Raw genomic sequence first — 10,367 nt, forward strand, 5'->3', positions numbered from 1 at the left:
CTCATGGTTTAATGTTGCATGTTTGTGTGTCAAGGGTGACAGACAGTAGAACATCTGGGAGAGGAATAGAAATAGGAAGGTGGAATATAATGGATTCTTTACAGGTCTCTACACAACGGAATCATTTTGTGGGGTACTAGAATGAGTGGTTTTAGTCTAATGGCTGCACAAATTAGTGCAAATTGTGAGTAGAAATCAAGTGATGGTTGAGCATGGTAGCATATACGTGTTTTAAAAGGGTTCTATTTTTTATTTTAAGTAATTTTCCCAATGTAATATTTTTATTGACTATTTGATAATTTCACATTATGCACTCCATCACATTCACTTCCCAGTCCTCCCAGGCCCATTCCAACCCTGACAAAGAAGAAGGAAGAAGGAGGAAGAAGAAGAGGAGGAGGAGGAGGAGGAGGAGGAGGAGGAGGAGAAGAAGAAGGAGAAGGAGAAGAAGAAGAAGAAGAAGAAGAAGAAGAAGAAGAAGAAGAAGAAGAAGAAGAAGAAGAAGAAGAAGAAGAAGAAGAAGAAGAAGAAGAAGAAGAAACCACAAGTTCAAATTGTGTTGCCCATATACTCCTCACTGGAACAGGGTCAAGCTCCCAGTAACCAGCCCCTTAAAGAAAATTGATTCCTTCCCCACCATTAACCCCACCAGAAACCCTCACTTATGGAGAGCTACACTTCAGCTTCCTTATCACAATTTTAAGAGTTTTCTTTGATGGCTTCCTGTCTAGGCTGTTACTTTTTGGGAACAGTGGGTGGGGTAGAGGTAGGGGTTGTCTCACAAACCCTCTATGTCTCTTTTTTAACTGTACATCTGCGTTATCGATACCACTACAAAAGTAGCTTCCTTGCCCTTTCAGTCAGGCAGAACATGGATCACAGGCTTCTACACAGAGCCAACAAGTGCCACAGACCTCAACATGGTGGCAGTACAGAGCACAGACATCAGCACAGGCCTCTGCCAAAACAACAGGTCATTGACATTAATATACCCCCCCGCAGCAGGCCTGCCCATGGACATCAACATGAGCACAGGCAGCACACAGACCACTAACATCTTCAAGGCCTTCATTGCTAAAACAGGAGGTCTCAGACATCAACACGCCCTTGGCTGCAGCTGAACTGTAGACCCCAATGTATGAATGTCTCCGTTTGTGCAGTGCAGTGCCCTTGAAGAGTTAGAAGAGGGTATTAGAACCTATGGAATTGCAACAGGCAGTTGCAAACTTCCATGTGGGTGCCGGGAACTGAACTCATGTACCCTGTAAGAACATTTGATTCTTTTGACTACTCACTGAGCCATTGCTCTCAGGCCTCAGGTGTGAGATATCGTCTCAGAATTTGGGTGAATAATGAGTTCAAAGCCACCTTGGGCTAAATAGCATATAAAGATCTCAAAAACACAAAACAAAGACAGAAACAAAATCACAGGAGAAAGTAATCATAGTCGGGGGATGGGCAAATGGAGGAAGTGGAGAAGGGTAGAAGGAAGAAGGGAATAAAATAGGAAAGCAGAATCACTCTTTTCCACAGTAAGAGTCGTTCTTTGAGGTTTTAGTTTCTCTAATTTTTCTCCTGTTAGGCTTTTCAGAGTCCTCAGGTAATTTTTAAAAGTCCTTTGTCAAAGTATCTGATACTAGTCAATGCTGTGGTTTGAATATGAAATGTTTCACACAAGGTCATGCATTTGAACAGCTCGTGGTGTCTGGAGAAGTTTTGGAACGTTTTGGATGGGAGGCATGATGGTGAAGGCGGGTCACTGGGGGTTATGGCTTTGCCCTGCTTAGAGCTCAAGTGCTCGGTGTCCTGACCCTGTAGGATGTGAGAAGCCACAGTTACACACTTGAGCTGGCACAGCCTGAGCTCCCCTCCAACATAAACTGCATTCTCTAAACAACAATATAAATAAATCTTCCCTCCTTTGAGTTAGATTCTTTTCCTAGGAATTTTGTTGCAGGAAGGAGAAAAAAAATAACAAATATATTTAGGGGAAGAAGTGTGTGTGGTGGGCCACTTATCTGAGCAGGCACTAAAAGTCTCACCTAGCGTGTGCCACCATGCGTTGCTCCCAGCCAGTGCCGCATCACTGCCTGACCCCCAAGAACAAAGTGGGAAACATATTCATCTGGAGTCACTCACTGCTAGGGAATGCTCACATTTATTTCATCCCCAGGGACCAAGGGGCTTGACTGACAATGACAAAATGGAATGGTGCCAAAGGCTTATTTTCTTCTCCTTCTGTGACTTCTCAGAGAGCTGACTCTGCAGGTCACTTAGTGCAATTGAAGAATTGGCTGACACCAGATACTGGTTTCCAAATATTACCCCCTTTTAGCAAGGCCACTTGCTCAAACACGGGCGTCTACTGTTACATGACTATGCAGATGTCCTCTGCCCTTCTTCCTTGTAAATCTGTGCAGAGCTGATGAGAGTCTCACCTGGACTGCCAGGCAGGTGCGCACATCTTATTTCTGCCTGACCTAAGCCAATGAGTTCAGCATGGTCGTTATTCTTTTTATAATTTTTCTCCTAATAAACTCTATTTATATCTGCACATCTGACATAACCGGTATGCGCCTGAGAGAGATACATTTGCATAATTAAGGCTGATAAGATAATAATTTTTTCATCATCTATGAATAACTTAAGTATTTCTTCTGACTAATATTATTTCTATAACTTCATAGGTATCATAAGATCAAGTTCCTTCTGATGTTTAACTACCCTCCTGCTGCAGATAATTTATGCTCATTACCAGGGAATATACCTGCATAAATCCATCAATATTCAGCCTACCTAACAGCTTGTTAATATGGAAGACTAATTTCCAAAAACATTCCATGAACTACTTAAATAGAAAGCATAGTTTTGGAGAGTTCTGCATTTCAGATTTCAATGTAATTAATTTATGTGTTTGACCTCTTGGATTCCATTGCATTGCAGTTGGTCTGTTGCTCACATTGAGAGGCCACTGAAATACCAAATACACTGAACCAAAACACTTCACGAGGGACTAAAACTATCCCTTCTAATAGAATTTTGATTTCTGTGTCTCACACATCACATTCTTTTATCTTAATTCCACAATAAATTCTGCTAATGTTGCTTTATTTAATTAAACATTAAGCTGTTGAAACATTAGAAAAAAATTCAGACTCATTCTTTATATCAAGTGTGCTAAGTTAGTCAAGACAGGAAAATCCTGGGTGTGAAACCATAGTGCAAATTAAATGTCCATCTATATCTTTAACTAAGTTCAATAAAACAACCATTTCTATGATACTGTATGTTTAAAACTCTCCTGGGCATTGGTGGAGAAGAAGCACTGTATACTGTTAAGGTCCTTATGACGTAAGGATAAAAGAGCAAATAGGCAACTATGGACTGTTGAATGGTGATAAGCACCAACAGAGCTGCAAACTTGACAATCATGATTTAGAAGGTGCATATTTTAACTCTAACAATTCTTTAGTTCAAAGCAATCCTTTCAATATTGAGAAAACTGTGTTAAAGAAATTAAACTTGTCAATCAAAGGGTCATTGTTTGTTTTAAATGATTTTACTAGGCAGACAAGGCTGTATAGGGCTTGCTATATAATTCAGACTGACCTCAAACTCATGATCCCTCTCCTCAGCCTCCCAAGTGCTGGGATTGGAAGTGTGCCCCACCATGCTTGGCATATAAGAAAGCTTTTAAAATTGACAATTCCAAGACTCCATACCTAGAGGTTTTCTATTTTAATGGTAAAGTGTAGAACTAGGATTGTAAAACATGTAGGTCGGTATGCTTCACAGGAACTTGGGAAATGTAGTGATTTCAGGATATCTATTAGCAAGTACAAGCATGGGACCGAAACACAAAAATGAGCTAAGTCCTTATTGTAACACAATCTCATCTCCAACTCCATCCCAATTTAGGCTTCCATCTCACATTCCTGAAGCACAACAGGTGGGCACTCACTAGAAGGATAAGTGGGAAACTGTGTGGAGGAGCACTCAATATTTATGACTTCTGTGTGTCTCCATGAACTATCATTAGCCTGGGAAAAGTATCAGAATCTTTGAGGCACCAAAGGTTCTGCATTCCAAAGTCTACCACTCAGTATCACTATCACATAGCGAAGCAAAAGGAGCCACAGATATGCAGACTGGTCACAGAAATAGAGACTTTTCACAAAGTTCATTCTTACCAGAAGCTTCGAAAAGACTAGCTAGAATATCCACCATGTGGTCCTTTCTTCAGAACAGAAATTTCAAGATGTCAGAAAAACCATTAGCTATTGTAACACACCTGTATAAAGAAAGCATGGTACCATGAGATGCAGGTTCAGCCAAGATGATAAAATCTCTCAGAGTTGACTATCCTCCACAAAAGCCCATTGAGTAGAAATAATTGAGACAGGGTCAGAGAATTGTAATAGAAAATAAGAGTATGAATACTTTCAAATTAATTTCATTGCTTCTATTTTAGATCACCTTGTCTAAGTTATTTTCCTTAAAATGCTTAGACCGTTTGCGACCAGTTATGAAATGCCTGGCAGAAGTAACCCAAGAGAAGGATTTGTTTTGGCTTCCAGTATCAGGGATTTCAGTCTACCATGGTGGTAAGAAAAAGGAAATGGAACAAAGTAGGGGCACGGCAAGGACCTGTTGCAAGGTACCATGCCCAAAGACATGCCCCAGTGATCTACTTCCTCCAACTTGTCCTAACCTCCCGACCTACATTTCACCATCTGCTTGCAAAGCTATCATCATACTGAACTCCATCAAGAAGTTAATTCATGGACTAAGCCTGAACATTCACTGTAGGAAGTTCCACCATAGACACACTTAGAGTTCTGTTCTTCTAGACATTCCTTAATCCAAATGAGCTCACAATGACATTGTAAGAAAAGGGACGTCTAAAAGTGCCATTAAACCAGCCTGGTCTACAAGAGCTAGTTCCAGGACAGGCTTCAAAACCACAGAGAAACCCTGTCTCGAAAAACCAAAAAAAAATAAAATAAAATAAAAGTGCCATTAAGTTTGTTTTCTGTTGGCCCTCTACTGCTGGGCATGAAGTCTACCCTTAAGAACAGTTTGTTTACCCAGTGAGACTCCTTTGGAGGAAACTAAGTTTTCATTTGCAAATGGTTATCAATAGCAGACTGCTTCTGCCACAGGATGTGAGCATATGTTCACTTCTCCTTTCAGCTATAGGATGCATCTGGTGCAGACCCTTGTAGCCTTATGCATCCTGCCTCTGTATCTTTGAGTTCCTGTGTTCATCAGTTTTTCTGTATTCTTGGTGTCTACCATCCCCTCTGGCTCTTGCACTCTTTCTGTCTCTTCTTCCTCAGGGTTCCCTGAGCACTGAGAGCAGGGATTTGATGGAGATATCCAGGTTAGGGCTGAGTGTTCTAAGGTTTCTCCTTTTCTGCATAACGTTTGGCTATGGCCCTCTGTATTCTTTCTCATATGCTGAAGGAGGAAGTGTCTCTGATGCTAACTGAGCATGACATTGGTCTGAATATAGTAGAATGTCATTAGGAATCATTTTATTGATGCTTTTTTTATTTTAAAAGAACAGTAGTACATAGTTTTACCCTAGGTTCAAGGAGCTAATCTCAAGATCTTGGTCATACAAGCAGTTTCAGGTATGGGTTCCATCTTGTGGAATAGGCCTTAAGCCAAGTCAAAGATGGGTTGGTTACTCACACAAACTTTGTGCCATCATTACACTAGCATATATGGCAGACAGGACACCACTATAGATCAAAGACTTTGCGGTTGGATTGGTGTTTATGTTTCTCCTTTGGTAGCTTACAGAAGGCTATGCTAAATACACTGGAACATAGGGGTGAAGGCCATTTTCCCTTTGATGAATATGTAGTACTCTTCAGTATCTCTTCTGATTATTTCTGGCTTCAAGTCTATTTTGTCAGATATTAAAATGGCTATTTCAACTTGCTTCTTATGTCCATTTGCTTAAAGTATCTTTTCCTGTTTGTCATATCCATAGACATATCATATGCTAAGGTTTGTTTCTTGGATGCAACATGAGAATGGATCTTGTTTTTGTATCCACTCTGTTAGTCTGTGTCTTTTTATTTGGGAAATTAAGACAACTGATGTTGAAGGAGACCAATGAGCACTATTTATTATTTTTCAGACTGCAAATTCTTCTTGACATTTGTATTTTTATCAATTCTAAGAAAGATGCTGTTTGGAACATTTATCGTAGGGGGTGGCATATATTTTGTATATATTATATGGGATTTATATGTTTTTGAGTTGCCTTTCTAGGTTAAAACATCAAAAAATTATTTGGTGGCAGTTATATAACCAAACACAGTTTCTGTATTATCAGAAAAAGATGACAATGATTCTCTTTGGGAGGAAAACATTTGTGAATTAATCACTTTTCCAAAATAACATATGTAATGATTCTTTGCTAAGCCTTATATAATATTTTAATTTGAATAACAAATAATTTTAGTCCTTGACATTTAAAATTTTTGCTAGAACACTAAAAGCCAATTTGAAAACAGAAGCACGTTTATACCTGTCAGCTTCACTGAAATATTCTACAGAACTAAGTTTTGCCTTATCTGGAAAACCAGTGACTGATCGTGTCCCCCTTAGCTGCCACCTAAATTTTCTTCTTGGTATCTGACAGGTACATTTTTTTTTAAACCTGAAACTCACTCAGTAGAATCTGAACCCTAAGCAATATTTTAGAGAAGACTGGAAATATGGTTTTTATGGATGCAAACAATAGGCCACAGTCTTACAGGGCTAGAACTGGTTTTAAAAGGCAATGAAGAATAACTGATAAATCAGTTCACTGCCTTATAGAGCACAGCATGGGGAGGGCATTGGACAGGGGACCAGTTCAGCAGGGCTTCATGACTGCACAGAGGAGGCTCTGTTTCCACCTTTCTTTAGGCTCTGCTTTATCTAGTTAGTGGTTAGCCCCTGAGAAGGGCTGTAGTCAAAAGCAGCATGGCTTGCACGCTAGGATGATTTCCTTCCAATAACCACAGAACATCAGCACCAATGATAACTGTTTCTCTGGAGAGACAAGTGCAGTTCTAACTACAACACTAAAGGAAAAAAATATGCCCTTGAAGTTCAATTAATTATAAAGAGAACAATTGAAGAATAGAAAAGGAAAACTATTGAAGTGGTTAAGTAATTTGTTACATGACGTTTACTGTCAGAGAAGTGATTCCATTATAATGAGTGATTTAGTGCCTTTGAAATGTTACAATGGCATATGAAGTCAAAGCATTATGCTCTTGAATCACCAATAACATGTAATTTATTTAGGCAAACTATTAAAGAGATTTTCTGTCAGATTAAAGGTGACAATGTTCACTTTAATTAATGAGAAATTTAGAAGTTTATATGGAAATTTAACATGAGTATTATGAAGAAAGTCTTTTTAAAAGAGGAAGTTCAAGTTGGCTGACTGAGTCTGTAGCTTCATTCTTTTAAAAGTCCTTCTTGGAAAAATATGGTATTTGTCACTGGGAGTACCACAGACCTGTAGTCTCAGGACCAAAGCAGTTGAGGAAGAAAGATCCAAGCTCCAGGCTAATCTGACTATGATGTTGGGCCCTATCCCAAAAAAACCAACCAACCAATCAAAAAAATCAAATAATAAACAACGTTCCTATTTTTTAAGCTTTTCGAAGTATTTACATATGCTTGGTAGACCAAATTGGAGGAATATCCAAATTAATCAAAATTATACGGAGTTGCCTAGTTTCTTTTTTCTTTCTCAATTTGACACAAACTAGTGTCATTTGGGAAAGGGAAACGCAATTGAGAAATACCTCCATCGGATTGTCCTGTAGAGTAACCTGTGGGGGCGTTTTCTTGATTAACGATAAATGTGGGAGGGTCCAACCCAGTGTTGGTGTTGCCACCTTGGGACAGGGTTATCAGTAGTATTTTTAAAAATCAAGCAAGTAAGAGAAGGAGCGCAAGCCAGTAAGTGATGCTCGCCCTTAGTCTCTGCTTCGGTTTCTGCCTCCAAGGTCCATGCCTTGACGTCCTTCAATGATGGACTGTTACCTGAAAATGCAAGATGAAATGAACCCTTTTCTCCCTAAGCTGCTTCCGGTCACAGCGTTCATCACAGCGATCGGAACTGAATTAGGACAGGGACTGTCTTAATCTCAACAGCCGCTCTGGTAAAATATCCCGATGAAAGCAATGTGGAAGACAAAGAATCCATTTCAGATCCCAGGTCCAAGTCGCAGCGGCAGGAGCTCAAAGGGGTTGGTCACATAGCATCTATGGGTCAGAGAGACACCAATGCATGCATGCTTGCTTGGCTGGTTTTCTGTTTGGTCTTCAATCTAGGACCTAAACCCAGGCATGGCTGCAGCCCACATCCATCAACATAATTATGATACTTCCCCACAGACATGGCCATAAACAATCTCATCGAGATAGTCCCTCACTGAGACTCCCTTCCTGGTGGTTCCAGATTGTATGTCAAGACAGAGTTTACATAAAATTATCTGAAATAAACAATGTGATTGCTAAATCAAGGAGAAATTAAGATGACGGGAATATTGTGTGCTGTGGGTCATTTTCAGAAAATTCAAGATAATTTTTTAAAATCAAGATCAAAAGATACTTTTGGAATTAAAATTGTTGTTAATTAAAACCTTGTTCTTTTTATAAAATGCCAACTTTATTTTAAAAAATACTATTTTTTTCCTGAAATATGCTCGAGTTTATGCACCAAAATTAAACTTACTGCAAATTTCCACAGCTGTGGAAACAGGTCGTAACGAGTGCCTTGACGTTGTCTTGCACGCCCAACCTCGGATGCTGTCATCTGTAGCCTATTTATTTTTCACGAGATACTCTAAATTGTCAGCTGAACAGCGGCTGTTTCAGAGAAGGCTGCCCCCTCTGTGGCCATAGAGAGGCAACACCTGTAATTCAGCATCTTAATAATTAAAGAATTCTCAACAGTGAAGAATTTCCCCTCTGGCCGGTCAAAAATGCGGCTGCAGTTCTAGCAACCAATACTAGATGGCGCTCTGCGGTTGCCTGTGTTTGATTTTCCAGCCCTCCAGAGCGCCTGAATTCAAGGGCTCAAAGAAGGATGTACTCTGAATTTCAGACTCGCCGGTCACCCTTCCTAATCTCACCTCTAAAAAATTATTTAGTTTTTATTGTGGGGGAGGGGCATACAGTCAGAAGACCATTTTGTGGAGTCTGGTTCTTTTTCTCCACCTTTACATGGGTTTCAGAGACCAAACCCAGACCCTAACACGTGCAGAGCAAGTCCCTCAGCCAGCCGAGCTGTCTCGCCATTCCCTCTTCTTCTAGAGACGGCATGTTGTCTGTTAATCGTCTTCATAATCCCTTTCTTATTTCTCAACCCTACCTGTGATGCCACGTGTTAAAGAAATTAAATCCCAGAGTAATCATAAAAGAAGTAGGATTTAGACGGCAAGTAAAGTTATCGGTCAGAGTACCCCCACTTCACCCGGGCCAGGTCTTTGGTCTTTTAAAGCTAGCTACTTTCCCCAGCCATGTGAAACCCTGCAGGCACTCAGATGAAGTTCATTATGGAAAAGAGAAGTCATGATTATAACCTGGGAGGCCTGGGAGGTTTGGTTCCTTTTGACATTGGAGTAGCGTTGGCTCCTTCCCTGAAGATTCTTGTTCACTGTCTACACCCCTGAGGTGCTGATGACGGCAACGAGGAGGAACTAGAAGAGAAAGAGGGGAAAATGGCTTCCAGCGAGCACGCTGCTTGTGCCAGGCATTGGATTAAGAGCATTACAGGTTTCTTTATATTCTTAAGCGATGGTTTGTAGTGTGAATGAGTGGATTGTCTTATCTGTGAAGAACGTGGGAACTTGAAGGAGGTCCTCCTCAAGTCAGTATGGAAATGGTAGGTGTGGCCACACGCTCGCTAATCGTACAGTGAGCTTTCTACGATTAAGTCTGACCGGTTGGTGCGAAGAACAATATGCACACCTCAGTGCCCGGCTTACACCGTACAAGGCGGTGTCCTGCCTATTGCCTCACTTGGTCTAATAGCAACTCCACAAATGGGGAGTGAAATGTCCATCTTAAAACTGGCAGTTAGTGCAAGCGCCTTCAGCCTATGCTCCTTAACAACAAATTGAAGGACACAAAAATTGTCTATTCACAAATCTGTGGGTTTTTTTTTTTTCTTTAAACCCGTTGTCTGCCGGGCGGTGGTGGCGCACGCCTTTAGTCCCAGCACTTGGGAGACAGAGGCAGGCGAATCTCTGTGAGTTCGAGACCAGCCTGGTCTACAAGAGCTAGTTCCAGGACAGGCTCCAAAACCACAGAGAAACCCTGTCTCGAAAGACCAAAAAAAAAAA

This window comes from Alexandromys fortis, unplaced genomic scaffold, assembly GCF_014885135.2.
Source record: "Alexandromys fortis isolate MF-2015 unplaced genomic scaffold, M_Fortis_MF-2015_v1.1 scaffold_20, whole genome shotgun sequence".
Lineage (NCBI taxonomy): Eukaryota > Metazoa > Chordata > Mammalia > Rodentia > Cricetidae > Alexandromys > Alexandromys fortis.